At 52.1% G+C, this 19,639-nt stretch overlaps 1 protein-coding gene across 1 annotated transcript in view; it reads right to left on the bottom strand.

Annotated features, from left to right (window-relative positions):
• The window catches only part of BCOR (BCL6 corepressor), an 84,516-nt gene extending 84,386 nt beyond the window's left edge, over nt 1-130 (bottom strand). Inside the window, exon 1 of the mRNA XM_028727373.2 lies at nt 48-130. The gene's annotated coding sequence lies outside the window, so the exon portion shown is untranslated. The remainder of the gene's footprint in view (nt 1-47) is intronic.
• Nucleotides 131-19,639: the final 19,509 nt, after the last annotated feature.

Below are 19,639 nucleotides of genomic sequence, written 5' to 3'. Positions count from 1 at the left end.
TGATCTCTCGCTCGCCGGGATGGTCGTTATCTTGCGTATCTACTTACTTTGGTAGCGCTGACTCGGCAGGTCAGCTAGTAAATGTCGGGTTCAGGACGCCCATCTTGACTGATCCTCGCTTGTTCGGTTCTCCCTCGCACAGCGCGTGATTCTTTATGGCTTTCCTAGCGATTGCTGGAATTAACAGCAAGGCGCCGGCTACAAGATTTAACCCTATAGACTTCGGGAAGTGGTGGTGTGTGTTGGGGGTGCGCGCGCTTGCGCGCGCCCCCGCTCATTCAGGGACACTTCTTTAACCAGGATGGTGTGTGCAGCATCAGGGGGGGAATCACTGGCTCCCACTGCAGTCCTCCTCTCTGCACGTTTACTTTGTAGTAAGCCTCATTGTACACAGTGGAACTTGCTTCTGAGGAAACGTGCCACAGGATTGCGCTGTAGAGGTATCGGGTCCCTACTCGCGAGAGAGCAGCTTCCACTGGTAATCCGACAGGGCTGCAACCCTAAACATGCTTGTCAGGAAAGTTTGGGGTCCGGGATTTATCTGATACGGATTAGACGTGTCTAGGTTTTTAGCTATAAGAGAAGGGCGTGGGTGAGGGGAGCACAAACCAGCCGGGTGGAATTGAATGGAATTTTATTGTCACTGACTACAGAGGTGATTATACCAAGCCCTCGCTCTTAATTTTCGCTCCAGCGTCCTTAAAACACTCTTAATGTTGCCTGCATAAGCTGTTTATACTTAGGTAAGTATGCTAGGAGCTGCGGCATCCCGAGCGATTAGCTATTTCAACGCCGACGAGCGCTCCAGCCTGTTCATCGCGAAGTCCAGGAATCTGCGGGAAAGAAGGGGAAATGTTTAAACCCGGTCCCTAGCAACATTTGCCTTGATTTAAAAAAGTTGCTTACTCAGTATGCAGTTTCCTTCTTTAATTATGCGAATCTCTTACGTTTTAATGGAAAGCAGGAGATTCTTAAAAGTAGAGTCTGCTAGAAGGATTTGGAAACCTAAACCCCAAGTTCTTATCTCATGAATAATCGCTTGATTGTTTTGATACCTATTTCTAGCCAGAAAGCTAATATTCTGTTGGATTTTATTTTTAGCTTGCATCTATACAAGAGGGAGGGAGGGGTGGAAAGCCTCCTCTTCGCTTTCAAAGCAGAAGTGAAAGATATCTACCGTTTGTAACCCGAAACGCTGGGCACACAAGCTTTTCAGCTTCTTAAAACCAGCTGATAGAAATGGCAAAAAGGCATCGCTTTCCCAAGCTGGAGGGTAAATACTCTTAAGGGGGAGGGGAGGGGAGAGTAAAGAAACAAGTTGCCAATGAAGTGTGTGCATTGCAAATGCGTCGGGAAGGTTTTCCTCCAGAGGTGCCTGGAAGTGGAGTTTAAAATCCGATATGGAGGGGGTGGGTTGCATATTGTTCCCAGTTTATGAGCTTTGCATCTGAAAACCATCCTACACGTTTTTTCAATCTCCGGCAACGAGTGCAAGGACACCTGGCCCATTACATTGTAAAGCTATTTTTTATAAAGACGTTTTAGGGCTAGACATTAAAAGTTATTAGACGGAGCACACGTGAGGTACAGACATGCAGCTGGATGGCGGTGGGGGTGGAAGGCCTCTGTTAGATACATATGCATTTCCCCCGTATCCAGAGATAAAAAAGGGAAAACTGGGAGAAGGAAGTCCTTGTCGAAATGTCCTGCTTTTACTTTCACTTCTTTTTCTGGACAAGCAACTGTAGATGTATGCTTGCAAAGTGGGTTGATTCTGTATTTAAAACGGTTTTAAAATCATATCCGTTTAATTTTCTGAGGAACCTTTGAATATGGTCACGACAGTATGTGCGGCGACTCTAGCCCAAAAAAAACCATTCTGAGTCTCTGGGTGTGTGTGTATGGTCGAGCCTTCAGAAAAAGAAAGGACAAATTCTTTAAAAATAAAATAAAAAATACAGTGGAAATACTGAACCTGCTTACCGAGCAACACAACTGAGTCGAAGTCCTCGGATTGTAAGACTGGTTTCATTAACGCCATTGTTTAAGCAGTTTATGATGGACTGAGCTGCCTAGACGTTCCGCCTCTCAAGGACCCGGAACATTTGCTCGCGCAGGGTCTTTCCAAGCAAGTTCTTAGCGATCACACGGGTTGTTTTTGTTTTCAGATTTTATTTTATGCTCCTTGAGTGCCTGTCTTCCCCACCCCCACCCGGTGAGGATTCCCAGAGGTTGCAAACGCAACGCCTCCCGAGGCATTGTGTGTGGGGGGGGGGGTCGTCTCGGTCGCTAAGTCTACCCCCTGCCCCGCGTTCACCCCGCCTGTGTTTTGCTAAGCAGAATCGCCGAGGGAGCCTTCGCCGAAGGAACTGAGGCCGCAAATCGCCAGGCCTCTTTCCCTCCCTTCCTCCCTCGCCTCCTCGGAGAGCTGACCCTCGGGTCAGGCCGTTGTGCGTTGCGCTGGGGTGGGGGGAGAGAAGAGGAGCACTGGAGAGGGAGCGGAGCCAGCGAGCCGTAGACGCTGGCGCTCCTCGGGACCGAAAGCATCGGAGAGGGAAATCCACGCCAAAAAAACAGCCGCTGCGGGCACGCCGAGCGTTTAAAGACCTCCTGAAGGCAGCGCTGCTGTGGAGGACGGGCCAGAAGCGCCTCTCTGCGGAGCTGGGAGGCGAGGGGAACCGCGTAGCTGCAGCCTTTCGCCTCGCTCTGGCTGTTTGGCGCGACAATGGATTCACACGGCACCGGCCCTTCTTTTCTGAACTCCACGTGGCTCCCCGCTGGCCCCCTTTCCAGGCAGCGCTGCATCCCGAAGCAGCAGGCCGGTCTCTTGGCAAGGCACGTAATCAATCACCGGAGCCGCGCCGCGCTGGAGGCCCCGGGCCTGATCAACCTCGGCCCGTGACTCAGTCCTTTTCTCCTTCCTAAGGGTGTCGCCAGGATTAAATTCATTAGCGGTCTGCTCGGCTACGGCGGCGCACAGCGCCGAGGAAAAAGCCTATAAATAACCCGGCGCTCTCCCGAGCTCTGAATGGCCCTGCTTGAGTGTGCGTTAAATCAAGCCGTTGCCGCCGCTTCCTGGGAGCCTGCTTTAATGGGAGTGTAGAAATCTGAATAACAAAACAAGGCCACCTTGGCTTGGCCTTAGACAGAGGCTCTGACCACTCTTGCACGCCTGATTTCACCATCAGGAAAACAAAAGACATTGAAATTAAGGTTTTTTCCCCCTCCCCCCACTTAAAACACACACACACACACACACACACCTGGCGCGGCAGCAGAGGGGGGCCGGGGCTGGAAGTCCGTGCTGTTTTTCTGGGCCAATGGGTGGCGGAGCAATGCGTGGCTTTCTGCTGGCCCCAAAGTGATCGAAATGTGTGCTCGCAGGCGAAAAACCTCTCCGGCTGCCGCTGCCAAGTTTCTAACAGGGATTGTGTTCCGTCCTGGAAAGTCACACACTTGGGCTGCAATCCTAAACAAACGGACTGGGGAGCAAGTTCCACTGAAATCAATGGGGCTTACTTCTGCGTAAACATAAGTAGGCGTGGAGGGACGACCATGTTTTCAACTCTCAGTGGTTGCAGTTCGAGTGGAAACGTCGGCCGGCGTTGGCCCTGGCGCACACAGAGCGCCGGTGCGCGCTCGGCAGACAGGAAAGAACATGTTTCAGATTTTGTGAGGCATGTGACACAGATGCAGCGCACCGGCAACTGAGAGAGAAGCCACAAGGCCTCGACTTCTAACCCTGAAACGTTAAAAAAAGAAGCAGCTATGAAAGGCAGACGAGTCACAGATAAAGTTCTGCCTCCTCTAGCTTAGTATGCATGTAAAACACTCTCAACCCTAAAAGTATACGTATACAATTGCCAGTATTCTTTTTATTCTTCTTTTATGAGGTCTAAGAAAGAGCCAGATCCATTCATTCAAGCTAACGTCTTCTCTCTGGTTCAGCACCACAACCAGATAGACTGGAGCGAACCAAGGCTCCAACCTTGGATAGCTGAGGAACAACTGTTGTTCCACCTAAGCCAGCGCGTCACAGATCTACGGGTCCGTTGCTTGCTTTTTGCGCCTGTGGTGGACGGACCCTGTTCCGCAGGTTGTTGTGAGGCTGTCCCACAATCCACTCGTGCTTCCTAGGGAGAAAGCAGCCATTCTGTCTGCAGGAGACAGAAGCAACCTCATAATGGGTGAAAGTGTCAATGAACAAAGGGTTCCGGAGTGTGTGGGAGGGGAGTATTCCTGTTTCACCTACATTTTCCAGTCTCCCCCAGGCCTACTTCTCACAAACAGCAGATTGTGTCGCTGGCAATCATTTGTCTTGATTTCAGACAGTACCTGAGGGCTCGTTTGATGGAATGCTTCGAGACACCATCACCCTGCTAATAATAATTTTTAAAAAGCCCACCTATTTCTATACCATGTATTTAAAGTACATAGCTTCCCCCACATAGTCTTGGGAACTGTAGTTTACCCCGACAGACTGCAGTTCCCAGGAATCTCTGTGGAGAACCATGCACTTTAAATGTGCTTTAAATGTATTGTGTATAGAGCCGCTGCAGGGTAGCACTTAAGGAGAAGGTTACACAGAACCGCTCTCCCTGACATCTGGTTGCGCTGTATCGGATTGTTTTTATTTTCAAGGAGAGGGCATTCAGTCAAGCTGGGTACCAGACCTGCAGTGCTTGGTAGGGCAATTCAGGTGTCGGTTTAGCACCTCATCTGCCATTTGTAAGAAAATGTCTTAAAGCATATTAACAATTGGGTATTTTTGTTGTTGAAATCGGAATATAGGGGTTTCTGTGGACATGGCCATAAACCTGCATTGGAAACAGTGGAGTGAAACCGCCCCTTTAGCCCTATTGGAGACAGAAATTGGTCGTGCCAGGAGGCCAAAGCAAAGGAGAGAGCCATTTCCAAACAGCTCACCCTCATCCTTCCCTCCGATAAGGTGGCTCTCCCACAAAGATGCAGTATCGGATGCTTCGAGGCATATATTTTATTGAAAGAGCAGAGCCTTTCAACTACACGGGATTTTTCTTCAGGCAGATCTACCTGAGGAAGATTTCCTTGCATTGCAGAAACTGGTTCTCCGCCTCAGGCAAGGCAGCCCATCCTGCCTGGTGTGCCAGAAGAACTATCGGGGATCTTAGGTTTCCTACTCTTGAGGTAGCGACACAGGAAACACTTTTGTTAACTGGGAAGGCTTTAGATGGCCGTCCTGTAGGAAGGAGGCTCGATTTAAGCCCGCTTTTGAAAACCAACAGCAGCACCACCACCACCATCACAACAACAACAACAACAACAACAACAACAACAACAACAACAACAACAACAACAACAACAACAGCACACCGTTGATCGAGGGCTGAACGGCAGCCACTTGTGGCTGTTTACTACCTCGGCCATTTTGATTGTCTTGCATGCTGGGGCTGGAAATCCTGGGAGTGTTTCCAAGGGGACTCGCCAAGAGCAGCTCTTCCCAGCAGAGCGCACACCTCGGTCTCCGCCTGTCTGTCACTTCTGGGGTGCAGCCGGGAAAGGGAAGGCAGTGACATGCCTTGCAGGGGGGCGAGTGTAGGACAAGCCTCGCGCTGCTCTGACAGCCAATCACGGAGCGCTGGTGACAGTCTGTGAAAGGGCTACTGTCTTCAACCCTGTCCAGTTCTCCTCGCAGTCAGATGCAGCTGCGACGCAGGGCCCTGCTGTGCCGTGGGGTGGGGTGGGGTGGAGGAGGCGGAGAAGATAAACAAGGAGAGCGCAAAAGGATCACCTCCTCACACGTCTCGACCTTTGCCTCTCAGCAAAAGGCTCAGTTCCTGCAGAAACAAACAACAAAAACATCTCCCACGGCCCCCCCCCCCCAAACCAAAGCAAGAGGCCAAGATGCCGAACAGCAAGGATGGCAGATCTGTGCCCCCCCAGCTACTGCTACTTGGCTTCACCAGTTCCAACCAGCACAGCCAATAGTCAGAGATGATGGAAGCTATAGTGCAAAACGGGACGCGGGTGGCGCTGTGGGTAAAAGCCTCAGCGCCTAGGGCTTGCCGATCGAAAGGTCGGCGGTTCGAATCCCCGCGGTGGGGTGCGCTCCCGTTGCTCGGTCCCAGCGCCTGCCAACCTAGCAGTTCGAAAGCACCCCCGGGTGCAAGTAGATAAATAGGGACCGCTTACTGGCGGGAAGGTAAACGGCGTTTCCGTGTGCGGCTCTGGCTCGCCAGAGCAGCGATGTCACGCTGGCCACGTGACCCGGAAGTGTCTCTGGACAGCGCTGGCCCCCGGCCTCTTGAGTGAGATGGGCGCACAACCCTAGAGTCTGGCAAGACTGGCCCGTACGGGCAGGGGTACCTTTACCTTTACTTTATAGTGCAAAACACGTGGAAGGTCATACGTCCCACAACCACCACTGTCACTGTGAGAAAAGGATAGTTGACTAGATTAGCTTTCCTTGGGTTCATAAGTATTAAGTAGAAGTCCTGTTAAGCTGGATGGGTCTTGCTCTCAGGGAAGTGTGTATCGCAGGGCTGAGGAACCTCCTCTTCCACTTGTTGTTGGACTACAGCTTCCATCCTCCCTGACCACTGGCCATGCTGGCTAGGTTTGATGGGAGCTGGGAGTGTCACTAGATCTGGAGGATGGGAAGTTCTTCAGCCCTAATGAGTAGGACTGCAGCCTTTATCTCCACATCAAGTAACCTCTGACTCACAACATCTAGCTGAAATCACTTTCGGCTTCCCCTCTAGCGTTAGACTGCAGAACCATCCTAACAGTCATTACTTGGAAGCAACTCCTACTCAGACCAGCCCAATCAATTCTGTGCATGTTGAGTTGGAAAATACGTCCTGGGGAGTTCCATGAGATTTACATCTCAGTCCGTAGAGCAGAAGACTCTTAATCTCAGGGTCATGGGTTAAGCTCCATGTTGGGCAAAAGATTCCTGCATTGCAGGGGGCAGATGAGTCTGTGGTCCCTTCCAACTCTACGATTCTATATATATCCCTCACTTTGTGCACAGACAGGGCTCCTTCGAGAAATTTATTTCCAGATGTGCAAGGCAGCCCATGATCCATTAGCTTTATTTGTTTATTTATTTATTTATTTGGTTGGTTGGTTGGTTGGTTGGTTTTCACAATGCTTCCAACTTCAAAGTGATTACTTTCTAAATGCCTTATTGTGTGAACTTTATGATGCGGTGCTATGGAAAGTATAGGAAATTTATTTGAATCACAGGGCAGCACGTATTTAGTATCTGAACCTTCACTGACATGCAAGGGATCTCAAGGAAGGTAGGAGCATTTGCCAGCACAATGGACGGGACTCATTTTGAACCAGTGGTCACTGCTCTCAATGTCTGCTGCGGCCCTTCACCACAATAACATATGGGGTGACCCTGAACTTGTGCCAAGTGTATTTTTGGCATTATCCAAGAGTGACCAAAGTTAGCACTACTTTAAGCACAGGCTGGAGAACAAAAACCTTCAATCATAAATACCCTTAGAAATTGGGAAGAGGCTACAGCCAAACTCATAAATGTGCAGTCGGCTGGGAGGGGGGGTGGAGAGAGAGACAGCCCTCGTCCCCTCAGGACCAGAGCCTAGTTCTCACTGTGATGGTAAAATGTCTTTCTGGGCTGTGCCACTTCACTCTGGAAAATACAAAATGCTCCGCCATGGAAGCATATTCTGTGCACCTAGAAAACTAGCTCACTAGGTAGAAACATAGGCTGGAATCCTTCTCTATGGCATGCTAGTCTTCAGGGTGCAGGATTTGTGTGTGTGTTCTGTGAAGGAGCATTCAACCGCTATCTGCTTTCTGAGGTGACACAGCCAGGCACAGGTTTATCACCTCACTGTGAAAATTAGGCCCGGAAACCAGCCATCGTGATCCCTCTACCAAATTGCATTCTCAACTCCCGGGAAAGGGAAATGCTGTTAGTTTCCAGAGAGGGTTTCTTTCCGCCGACACTGGCTTTTGTTTTAATTATTGGATGCAGGCGATGAATCATTCTCTGCCACCTTCTGCTTGAAAAGGAGGGGAGGAGGAAGCCATTTCTTTTCCTGGGCTGCCCTTGTGTGCAGCTGGTTCTCTGGAGCCACCATGGTGGTTGTATCTGGGCTCCTTTTTATTGAGAACTAAAGGCGGCGGTGGCGGCAGCCACAGCCGCAGCAGCAAGCAGGCCGGAACACCAGAGAGAGAGAGAGAGAGAGAGCGTAGCGCTGAACAGTCCTTGTGGCCAAGCTGGATTTTCCGTTCATGCTGAGGAGCTCACGCAGCAACAGCAAATTTTCTGGCCTGCCTGAGCACGAAGGAAATGACAATGCGGATTGTTAGAGCAGGGCTGGAGAAATTGTGTGAAGTGGATAAAGCCTTCATTTCTTTAAAAAAACAAAAAAAGTGTTTTAAATAGTGTGCTAGTTAAAATAAAACCACTGATTATTTTGAAGGCTTCTAACAAAGACACTTCCTGGCTTCTTTGTGTGTGTTTTTAAGTTAGAGAGGCAACACCAGTGTAATCGCCTATTAGCAAAATGTCCTTGGGAACTTTCTAAAGTAAGGAATGTGTCATGTGTGAATGCCATTATTTCTAGATTCAAAACATGGACATTCTTTTCAGAGCCTTACAGGTCTAGGGATGCAGATGAAACAGTTTAGGTAGTCAGTGGCTACAATCTGGCCTACAATGATAGAAGGGACCCTGAGAGTCATCTAGTCCAAGTCCCTGCAAAGGGAAGGACTTAAAGAAAAATCAACATAGGACTGAAACCAAAATATATTTTGTTACAGGGAGAAATTTTTTTGCTTCCTTCCCCAGTCTAAAAACAGCCCAATACACAGACAGGTTAACAAAGAATCCCATGGAAATTCAACAGAGCCACATGGACACAACCTCAGCTGCACCCTTCTTAACTAGGTTGTGAGTTTGGCTATGAATCAAGCACACTGGCTAGCCATGGAAAAACATCTGCTTACAAGCACACTCCTTAAAACCACAAGAAACACGATCTAAAATTTCAAACTCCTTCTGCCTGATTAATCCTGGCCAAGCCAAAACGTACCCATTTCCTCTATTCCAGACCATAACTGGCCACATTAGGGAGTAATGAAATTACAAGGATTTGTTAATCTAGCCTCTGGATCTCTGAAACACAGAGACACAATAGCCAATTTCCAGAACAGCTGTGCAGAAAGTAGGGGAAGGGGCTAGTGGCTTGATCACTTTGTAGAAACTGTGTAGGTAATTCTTTGTCCGCAAGGGTCCTGTGGGAGTGTCAGCATGTGGGGACTGCTTACAGCAGAACTGAGGTCTCAGAAGTCATTATAAAGGAAACACCTTTTCTCAGGCACCTGGGACCTTAGGTAGGCTGAGGCCCAGTAGCTTCTTCCCTCAGGGCCAGCCCAACTCAGGAGGCTTGGCAAGGCAGTCACTGCAGACAGCAGGCTGGGAAAAGCTGGGAGGGGTGGCAGATTCAGCCCCCCAAGGAACGTACTGCTTCCTGCTTCCTGTGCATTGTCACCTACCTTCTCCCCACCCCTTCTCTGGCCTCTTTTTTCCCCCCTCCCCCACCTTCTTCAGCACACTGGGCTTCTCCAGGCTGCCTCCAGTCACCTCAGCTAGAGGCAGCAGGGGTGGCAGAGGAGGAGGTTGGGGGCACATTTTCTGTAGCAAAACATATTGGGCTGGCTGGTCCAGCTTTCCCTCTGCTCTCCTCATCTGAACTAGAGTTGTGAGGTAAGGCAAAGGCAGCTTCCTTCCCAGTACCAACAAAGAACCAGAAGCGCAAATCAGAATTCCTCTGCAATTGTGGTTACCTAAAAACCTCCTCAGAAGGATAAAGGACTAAGGAAGCAGGACCATGAAAAGCCAAGCTTGGAGGTTGTCCGCAGACCTCTTACCAAGCTGAACCTAGATGCAATACTTTGAAGTAAAGCTCATTTGTTTCAAACTCCAGTGATTGCACTCAAATGGGCAACCAGGATAAAAGCACAGGTATGTGTCACTTGCTTTAAAAAGTGGATGTAAAGGCCACCGTGTTCCACACATTAAAAAAATGTAGCCTAAGCAAACTTGCTAGTGAAATGAGGTGGATGGAAGCCAATATTCACATTGATCTCACTGTCACACGTGAGGGTATCACTGTTGACTGTGGAGTCATAATTCCAATACTTTCCAACGTGAAACCAACAACACAGATCAAGCATACAGGAAGAGCCATAGCTTAGTTGTAGAGCATCTGTTTTGCATGCAGAAGATCCCTGGTTCCATCCATCACTTGATCTCCAGGTAAGACTGGAGGAGACCCTGCTATGAAATTGCCAGTCAGTGTAGGCAGTACTGAGCTAGATAGACCAAAGGTCTGACTCAGCATAAGGCAACTTCCTATGATCCAAATGGTTTCCTGACACCCCCTCAAAAACAATGCTTTTCAAGGGAGGCAGTGAGGTACACCTTAAGTGAATGGAATGAGCCTTCAGACCTCACACAACCACCACTCCAGTTGTTTTTAGCAACACATTTTTACTGCAGCTAAACTTCCTCTCAAGGACAGGGCTGTGATAAAAATATATTTTGAAAGCACTGCCCCATGTGCAAGAATAATAGCATATTTTATAAATTCCATATAATTAAGCTGATTTCCACAGTATTCCTTAATGTTGAGGTAGCAGGAATCAAGTACAAAGTGCTTACTCCAGATCAGAATCTGGAGGATTACAGTTATAACAATTAATAAAGCAGGCCAGGTAGTCTCTGAAGACATTAAAGTCAATTGAATATTTGTTGTTAGCTCCAATGTGGAGTGAAGGGGCCCTGAAGTGTCAAACTCTGACATTCAGAACCTAAAATCATAACTGTAATTCAAAACAGGTTCCACTGGTGTCAATGAGACTAAACAGGAGGCAAAATAATTCTAGATAAATATGTGTTCATAAACATGCTCATAAAAATGCATCTCTCCCCATACCACATATAGAAAGAAGAAAGCCAAGCTGGCAATCAGATCTTGCTTCAACACTGGGAACAGATAGCATCCACCACACCTGAAGGAAAGCCTTCCGTAGCACACACACATATCTGTCCCCGACATCAACACTTGCATCTATTCCCCAACACCTCCCACCCACTCCCTGCCCACCCTCTAGCATCTGCTGCCTGAGGCCGCTGCCCCATTTTTCCTAATGGTAGTGCTGGCCCTGAACATGATAACTCGGAAGGAAATGTCAATTACATTTTCATGAGACATCCAGCCATGCCTACTCTGTGTTGAGAAACTAAATGAGGATAAAGTCCGCATTTAAGCCTTAGTGTATAACACTGGTGTTTCAAAGACCTCTGACCGGTAGGTAGACCAGCGAGGCTTCCTTCCAAGTAAGTGTGATTAGGGATTGCAACGTAGTATGGACGCACATCGATTCAGCTATCTTTGACCGTGTTCGAGGATTGCAACCCTAAGCGCGCTCCTGAATAAGCCTTCCCCCGCCGCTCCCCCCGGAGTACAGCGGGAATCGACTTCCCTGTAAACAGGCGTAGGATGGCACCGCATGTGTTAGCCCTGCTGCCTGAGGGCTTTTGCTGCGGCACAGCCAAGCCACTGGCAGGCGGTGAAAGTAAACCCTATTAAAATGAGCAGGAGTTTGCGAGGAGGCAGCAATTCCAGAGCCTCCCTCTCTAGGCTGCAGCCCTTAAAAACTTCCGAAGTGAAAGTGTGCAGGAGAGAGGGTACTGTAGAGCAACGAGCAAGACTTTGCGCCCGGGTAAAGGGCGTCCGAACAGGCTGGCAGCTTTCGCCTGAGCAGCTCCGCGCCGGAAGAGAGCCGCTCACTCTCCTCCCCCGATCTCCAGGCTCTGGCCTTGAGCTGCACCTTTCTCTCCGGGGTTGGCGAGGGAATTTCCCCGCGGCCCAGACTCGGGCTCCTGGCTGTTCGGCCTTCTCAGAAGCCGCCTGTCGCAGCTCCTTTCTTGGAGCGAGCGAGGTCAGCAACTGCGGGTGACGAGAAAAGAAAACCCTTGTAAACCCCAGCTTGGCGTGCGATTAGTCATCCCCAGAGTTCCCCTAAGTCAAAGAAAACTTGGCAATCCCCCAAAGCCGGAACCGTTAGGAGGGGCTACGCCTCCTGTTTCCCCATCACCACCAGCACCCCCCCCCCTACTAGGAAGGGCACGGTAGGGGCTGGGGAGCTGGGGGGAGCAGTGTGCGTTTCTGCCGCCGCCGCGTGTGTCAAAGCTCCTGCCGTCTTTCAAACGTTCGCGAAAGGTTTTCATCTTGGCAGCCAAATTAGCAACTAACGAAGTTCGGCGGCTGCAGCCCACACGACTTTAGTTGCCTGCGTTTATCCTTCAATAAAAGCCGATTCCTTTATTAGAAACAGGAGGCGCGTCTCCTACCGCCCCTCTCAAATCCCAACTGGCGAGGCGCAGCCCGACACCTCTCTACCCGCCCTCCTCGCCCCCTCTGGCAAAGCCACCGCCAAGCCCTCCCGACGCCGGTGGCTGCCCCTGCTTCCACACCGGGGCCGGCCAGCAAGGCACACGGAGCCCCTGCCAGCCTCGCCTCCCTGGTGCAGGGAGTTAGAAACCCACAGCACACCCTCGATCGCGGGAGAGGGGGGGCAGCCAACGTCTCCCTTGAAATCTCCCCTCCGGGGAGGCAGCCAGCCCGAATCTGCAAACTATTAATCCCTTTCTCACCAGGGGCAGCCAAACTACCAGTAGCAAATCCCCCGCTTCCCTGGGGCAGAGGTTTGAAATCCGTCGCTCCCCGCCCCCCGCGCAAAAAAAACCACAAAAAACCACCCCACACTCAAATCCTCTTCCCTTCCCCCATTCTCTCCCCATAGGTATAACCAATCTATTCATTTCTAAGACCATACAAACACACACCGTTCCCTAGCACCGCATCCAACACTTCCATCATCCTAACCAGCCCCCCCCCCCTCCGGAGCACCTTCGTTCTTCCTTCGAGAAAAGTCGCTTCCTTTATTAGAAACAGAAGGCACGCCTTACCCCCTCCAATTAAAAAAACCACAAAAAACACCAAACCTCGGGCGCAACCGCCCCCGCTTTCCCACCCCTAATAGCAGGGGGCCCTCCCCTTCTCAGGCGAAGCTAACACGCCCTTCCCTCTCCCTCAAATCCCTCATTACCAGGCGCAGCCAACCTCCCTCCCCTCCCGAAGCGCAGCCAACCACCCATCAAATCCCCCTTCGCCAGGCGCTGCTCCCGCTCCCTCCCTCCCTCCCCTCCCCTCCCCCCGCATCAGCAGGTCTGAGAGGCAGCAGCGACGTAGTTGCTTGTGCTCGTTCGCCAGCGCGGCCAGATTGAGCGAGCGAGGCTGCGAGGTTTTCCCGGGCGCCGCCGGGAGAGCTACGCTTGCTCTGGATGCCAACGGGCTCCCTGCCTATCCCTCGCGCTCTGCAGCGCGCTGGAGGCCCTGGGGAGCTTGTCGGTGCCAAAGCGAGGGCAGAGCCCGAGCCGCGGCTACACGGCCGCTGTTGTGCGAAACGCCATTCGGCAAGCTCTGCTCGCAAAGCAGGCAGGTGATTCTGCCGAGCACAATGAAAGAGACCCCTTTCCCGGTTTAAACGGCGCTGAGCTGAAGCGGCTGGCTGGCTGGGGGCGGGCGGGGAAGAGAGCGAAGCGAAAGCGCTGGGAGGCCAGCTGCGGTGGCGATACCCTCCGCGAAGCGGTTTGGCCACGTCCCGGGGCGGCGGGACAAGCGAACTGGTGTTTTCCTGCGGGGAACGCGGCGGCCCCCGCCGAGTCCTCCTTGGCGCAGGCCCCAGAGCTCGCGGTACAGCGAAGCCTGCCCCGAGGGCGGGAAGAGGCGCGAGGAACAAAGCCCGGCGACAGCCACCTCAGCCGCCCCAGGGCTGGCTGGCTGGCTGGCGGGGGAGGGCTAGGGAGGAGCACTTGGGAAACGCCACCCGGGCGGGCGCGGGCCTGGCAGGGCTTCCGAGGCCTTCGCCGCGGGGAGCGAGGAGACCCCTTGCTGACGGCCAGGCTAAGCCGGGGGGGGGGGGCGCGAAGACAGGCCTCTCCAAAGCGGGAAGTTGCCGCTTGGCTGCCCTCCCTGGCGCGTCGCCTCGCTCCTCTCCTGAGGCCAGGGGCCTCCGCCGCCCACGGTGAGAACCGAAAGGGGGCCAGCCGGCAGTCTCGGCAGCGCGGGGGTGGGAGAGGGGAAACCCAGCCGCGGCGCCTGGAGACAGCGCTGCCTCTAGGCCCGGCGCGGGCCTCCCGCCCTTCTCTCCGCAGCGCTCAGCCGACGAGGGCGAAGAGAGCTGCTCTGAAGAAGCGGGCTCGCTGCGCAGCTCCGCACCAGCCACGGCTGGGAGCGGGAGGCCGGCGCGGGAGGCTGGCGGAGCTGCGGCTGCCGCCTGCTCTATGCCTTGCGCGGCCCTGAGCTTCCACCTCTCGGCCTGCCTAAGGGCGCGCTTTGCAGAACCAGCGAGGCAAACACAGCCGCCGCCGCCGCCGAGTGAGGCAGTCAGTCTCTGGTCCTGCTGCGTGACACGAAAAGATGGCGCTGCCTCGTCTTCCCTCCCCCTCCAGCAGCCTCCTTCCCTCTCGGCTGCCACTTCCTTCCCAGCCACCTCGCTGGGCCGTTTTAAAAGGCTTTCCCTCATTTTATTTTTTATTTTTGCAGCCGGACACTAGTGGGTCTCTCTTCTGCCTTTTCTCCCTGGCTCCGTGTCCTTGTTCCCCGCTCCATTTGGCTTGTTAACTTTCCTTCTCTTCCCCCTCCCCCACCCCGCTTTTAATGTCAAGCAGCTTGCCGCGTGGGGGAGGGGAGCAGGGGGAGCCGGTGGACAAAGCCCGAGAAGCGAGAAAGGAAAAGTTCCGCCGCGGCCTCCCTCCCTTCCTCCGTCTCCGCTCTCCACCCTCCTCCGTTTCCTCTCCCCCTCCGCCCCCCCCCCCAGCCACCAGGGCGGGGAGGCCAAAGAGCTCGGAGCGGGGGGGGGCTGCTCGAGACTCCCCGGGAGCAGGAAGGAAACCTCGCCAGAGAGTTTTGGCTGAGTTTCAGAGACACACACAAACAGAGAGAGAGACCCGAGCAGGAATCAAAGCCTTGCGGATTTGGGCTTCAAGCTGCTGCGAGCGCAGGGAATAATGCGTCAGATTGGATCTGGGAACAGGCCGTCGATAAAGTGCCCTCTCCATCAGGTCCACCCCTACCGCTTCCCATTAACTGGGGACGGGGGAGGCAAAAGCCACCACACACTCTTCCGGTCATGGCAGCATTTTAGCTTCGCATCGAAGCCTCCCCCCCCCCCCGCGGATCTTGGTGTGGGCTTCAATCCAGGGGTTCTCCCCTGCTTAGCGGAGTTGTGGACTAAAGGCTGCCGTGGGCCCAAGTGGCTCTGGTTCTCCCTGCCTGCCAGCTTTTATGCGCCTGTGCCTCCCACCCCCCACCCCTCTCTCCATCGTGCTCCTCTCTCCCCCTCTTCCCCCTTTCGGTTGTTTGATGTTGTTGTTCACTTCCTCCCCACCCATCACCTTTGCTGATGGATGGAAGGGGGTTGGGCTGCTGGAAGGGAAAAGAAAAGAGTTGATGCGCCAACGGCGCACTACAGATGTCACAGCCGTCGGAGAAGTTTAACTGCCTGGAAATTCGGTCACAAAAGGGAGAACGAACCAGCAGCCCTTTGAATCGGTTCCAAACTACCTCCCCCTTCGCCCTGCTGCTCAAACCCCAGAAATCCCCCGTCCCCCGTGTACACGCAACGCAGTCAGATTTGCCCTAAAGTGCTAAGAAAATTTTTTGTTTTGTTTTTGTGAAGACTGCAAATGAAATTCAGCGTGGCGGTCGCCTATTTTAAGGGCCTGATAATTGCACGTCGCGGTGCTGGGATGCTGCTTAGAGAAGCGAAAAAGCCTCGCGTGCGCTCTCTTTACCAGCCCAAAATATGCGGACAAGTCAGCGGTGAGATCCGACTCGCTCCCCACCCCACCCCACCCCCTCCAAATTGTCGCATAAACATAATACATGATATTGTAAATCTGCTGGTTTGCAGAGGGTGTGTGTGTGTAAATTAAACGTTGCCAGAGCTTTGCCTTGTCTGCCAGCGCTTCGTAGCAGTCTGTTTTAAAGAAGAGCAAATATTTTCCTTTTGGGATAGAAAATGCAAAATTAGGAAAAGACTGCCACCCAGAACCACATCCCAGTTAATTAGAAATCGATAAATCGTAGCAAGAATGTCTATAGTAACTGGGAGGGGGGGGGCGCGGTTTGTATACACTGATTTCAGTGAGATTTACGTACTTCTAGGTAGTGTGTTTTGGATCCAAGCCGGTGGTGCAGTTTTGTTCCAGGCAAGTGCCCATCGTCTCTAAAGGCAAACTGATTTCTTAATTGTTTTTGCTGCTTGATCTGATTGCCAGTTAAATGGAGTATCCATGGTTGTGATTGTGCGTACAAAAGTGGAAGGGGCCAGATTTGGTTGTTTGCGACTGACAAGGTCAGGAAAATTCTGACCTCTGATCAGATGCGCTCGAGAGGCGCATGAGTGACGTCCGCCAGCATGTTAACATTTAGAAGTGAGTGGAGCAAGTCTTCCATTTGTGCTGAAGAAACGGGCAGGGGGTTTTCAGGAGCTCTATGCTTCTTCATTTCGAGACGATTGATTTTTGCTGCCAAGGCACCCGGGTCGCAAACGCAGTTGCTCTTTCACCTCCAGACACACGTAATGAGAACCGTGTTAGTCGAATCCCGCCACCCGCTCAGAATGCAAATGTAATTTTAGCCTGATTTCCAAACAGAAATTATCTCGAGAAGCCTCAGGGGCTGCGGTCCTCAAGTACGTTGTTTGGCAAGAAGAAAGGCGGACCAGGAAATATCGTGTTTCCTATTGTTGTTTTGAAGTAGTTATCTGATTCCTAGCAGTTTGCAAAGGGGGTTCTGTGCATTAAACTCTTGGGATGACGCGGGAATTCCGTCTTGTCTCGAGAGGAATAACGTTTGTCCTTCATATTCTCATTTGTTTTTTGTTTTCTCTTTATGTTTGCTTGATCGTGGTCAAATTTGAGGAGGGAATTCAGGTTTGCATGGTGATTTGATAGTGGGAATGCGGAGAAGCGTCTTTCTTGTACCTGTTATCTCGCTCCGGATTGAATATTAACAGACATCAGCCTCCTGCGGTCGGTCCCGAGGCCTTGCCTTCTAGACCTTTGTCTGCTTTTCTAAAGGCAAGCAGGCACCAGGCACTTTCCTCTTTAAATGCACTGGGGCTAATCGGATTACAGTGGGGCCGATGGGGAGGAGGAGGAGGAGCGGGAGAGCCAATTCTGACTATTTAGAAAGCGGGTGCAGGGGTCCCCAAGGCCACAGCACCTACCTACGCGGGCCCGTGGTTTGGCCGAAGGTGTTGATTTCTTTCTCCAGCGGCGTTTGGTTTGACTTCCTAACCCAGGAGGGTTAAAGGACTTCCACCACGTGCTAATTAAATTGCAAGTTCTTGCTGGCACCCTTGCAGCCGAAACGCATTCACTGGGAATCCCGATCCACCACTCTGCTACATGAAAGTCCTGAAACCTAAGACGCCAGAAGCCTCGGGTGGCAAACCCTTTTGTGTGGAAGTAACTCTTATTCATTTCAGTGGAATGTAAGGATTAGGGGGAAATACTTTTTTTTTTTTAATTGAAATGAATGACACTTCCAAATAAATGCGGCATTGGGTCTTCCTGCACTCCAGCAGCGATCTGTCGAAGTTCTCGGGCTTGTGGATCGTTGGGAGGCAGTAACAGATGAGCAATGTCAAATAAATACCAAGTGGAGCTGTAAAGTAGAAGTTTGGAAGCTCCTTCCCTGGGCCAATTAATCTTACTGATGGGGGGGCGGGGCGGAGAGCACGTACCCGAGATCCCTTCAGGACTGAATTTGAAGCAGTGCTTAAAAACGTCAGCACGTGTTTTCAATATTTGGGCTCTGATCTGGTGCGTATGAGCTGGAGACAGATGTTTTCTTCCTTTTAGTCTTCTGAGGTCTGGAAGCAGGGCGATAGAATCTTCTTTCTTCGCGGGTGCGCACTCGTTTCTCTCCCACCCCGTCTGAGCGTTGTGCCAGCGCAGACAGGTTTTTCAGGTTTTAGCTGTGCTTTGTCAAAAAACCCGCAAAGCCTGTTTGACCGGTGACGATGGTGCATTCGCCAGGGAAGGGTGGGGGTGGGCTCTTTGGTGCTACCTTGGGCTCCTTTAAATAAAACCATAGCCTCGCTCCAGGCTAATGGAGAAAGCTGCTTTTATTCTGTCCTGCTTTAACCACAAATCCTCTCCCTACTCCCGATGCAAAGCACACCCGGGACTGGGCACAAAGGCTTCTAGATCAGAGGGTGCGGCTCTCAAGAAGGACGGAACCCCAACACCTTACTTCGTGGTAAACAAGAAGGGCCGTTCTAGTGGACTAGTTATCCCCACGATTAGGACGTCAAACGGAGGCTTCCCTGCTCATTTTTGCCTTCAACATACGTTTAGCAGCGGTGTGTGACTCCAAACGGCCTGTGCGATTTGAGGAAGGGAGAGGAGGGGTGGTGGGAGAAGCAAGTATTCTGAATTAATTAATCCGGGGCGAAAAGGGCGTGATCCCCTCTGCGCCCTCGCCGAGTCGGCGTGGTTGCCAAGTGCAGAGGAGCCCCCAGCTCCCAAGCTTCTGGGCAGGCTGGTGAAAATAAGAGCCCCCGGGCCAGCTCTGCCTAGTAAACAGCGAGCGCGTTTGTGCAGGCGCGCCGAGTAAACAGTGCCTGGCAAACAGACCACCGGCTTGGCTGGGGCTGAAGCAGAAACCTTCCACTTCTCAGCACTTAGCAACCGAGCCAAGCGTTGCTCGCCCGCTCTTTCCCGGAGCCAGGCAGGCAGGCAGGCTCGATTTGATTTACTTTCTGGTTACGACGCAGAGATTTCGCCTGGCAGTTCAAGGGCAGGACAGGAATCGTGGAAGCGGAGTCTTGTGAACGGAAATCTCTCATTTACAAGGTTCTGCTCCGCCACCGAAAGCCACCCTCGAGCACATTTGTTCCGCACGCAGCTCTCTTTTATCTTCTCCACTCGCTCCTTCTTCCCACGTCTCGCACGGAGGGGGGAGGGAGGGAGCCGGTGGGGAACCGCAGCGCAAATGCTACAGGAGCGAGCGAGAGAGCTCTGCTTGGCCTCTCGTTTAGGCCCAGGGCAGGCGGAATGTAAATAGGAAGGCGAGCTCCGGCTCCACGCGTAGACTAGATTCTCCAAGGCCAGACAAACACAGCAGAGGCACGTGATCAGGCTGCCCTACAAGCCTGTAAAGGCAGCAGAAGATGAGAGCCAAGGATCTCCCCGCCACTTTGTGGGCTTAGAGGAAGGTGAGGAATGAGCAGGAGGACGTGCGTCTGACCAAGAGAGCCTGGCTGGCCTTGTGCAGACCCGAGAACTTGGCGCTAAATGAACACTTTTCGAGCCCCCCAATCTGGCTGTTGGGTTGATGGGAATAGAAAATGGAGGCTTGGCATTATTGTGGTTTTCACTCAAAGGGCTGCAGAGTCCTGTCAAAAACTTGTAATTAGGGCCTGCACTCAAACAGAAGGATAAGGTATTGATCTTAAAAACAGGAGCGGGAAGGCTGAGATAAATGAAACATGTTTTCAGTCCTCTCCTTAGGCGAGGAGCCTTGGATGTCATGCC

The sequence above is a fragment of the Podarcis muralis genome, chromosome 4 (assembly GCF_964188315.1).
Source record: "Podarcis muralis chromosome 4, rPodMur119.hap1.1, whole genome shotgun sequence".
In the NCBI taxonomy this organism is placed as follows: Eukaryota; Metazoa; Chordata; class Lepidosauria; order Squamata; family Lacertidae; genus Podarcis; species Podarcis muralis.
Note: the sequence above shows the minus strand (reverse complement) of the source record. Positions and strands in the feature narration are given on the sequence as shown.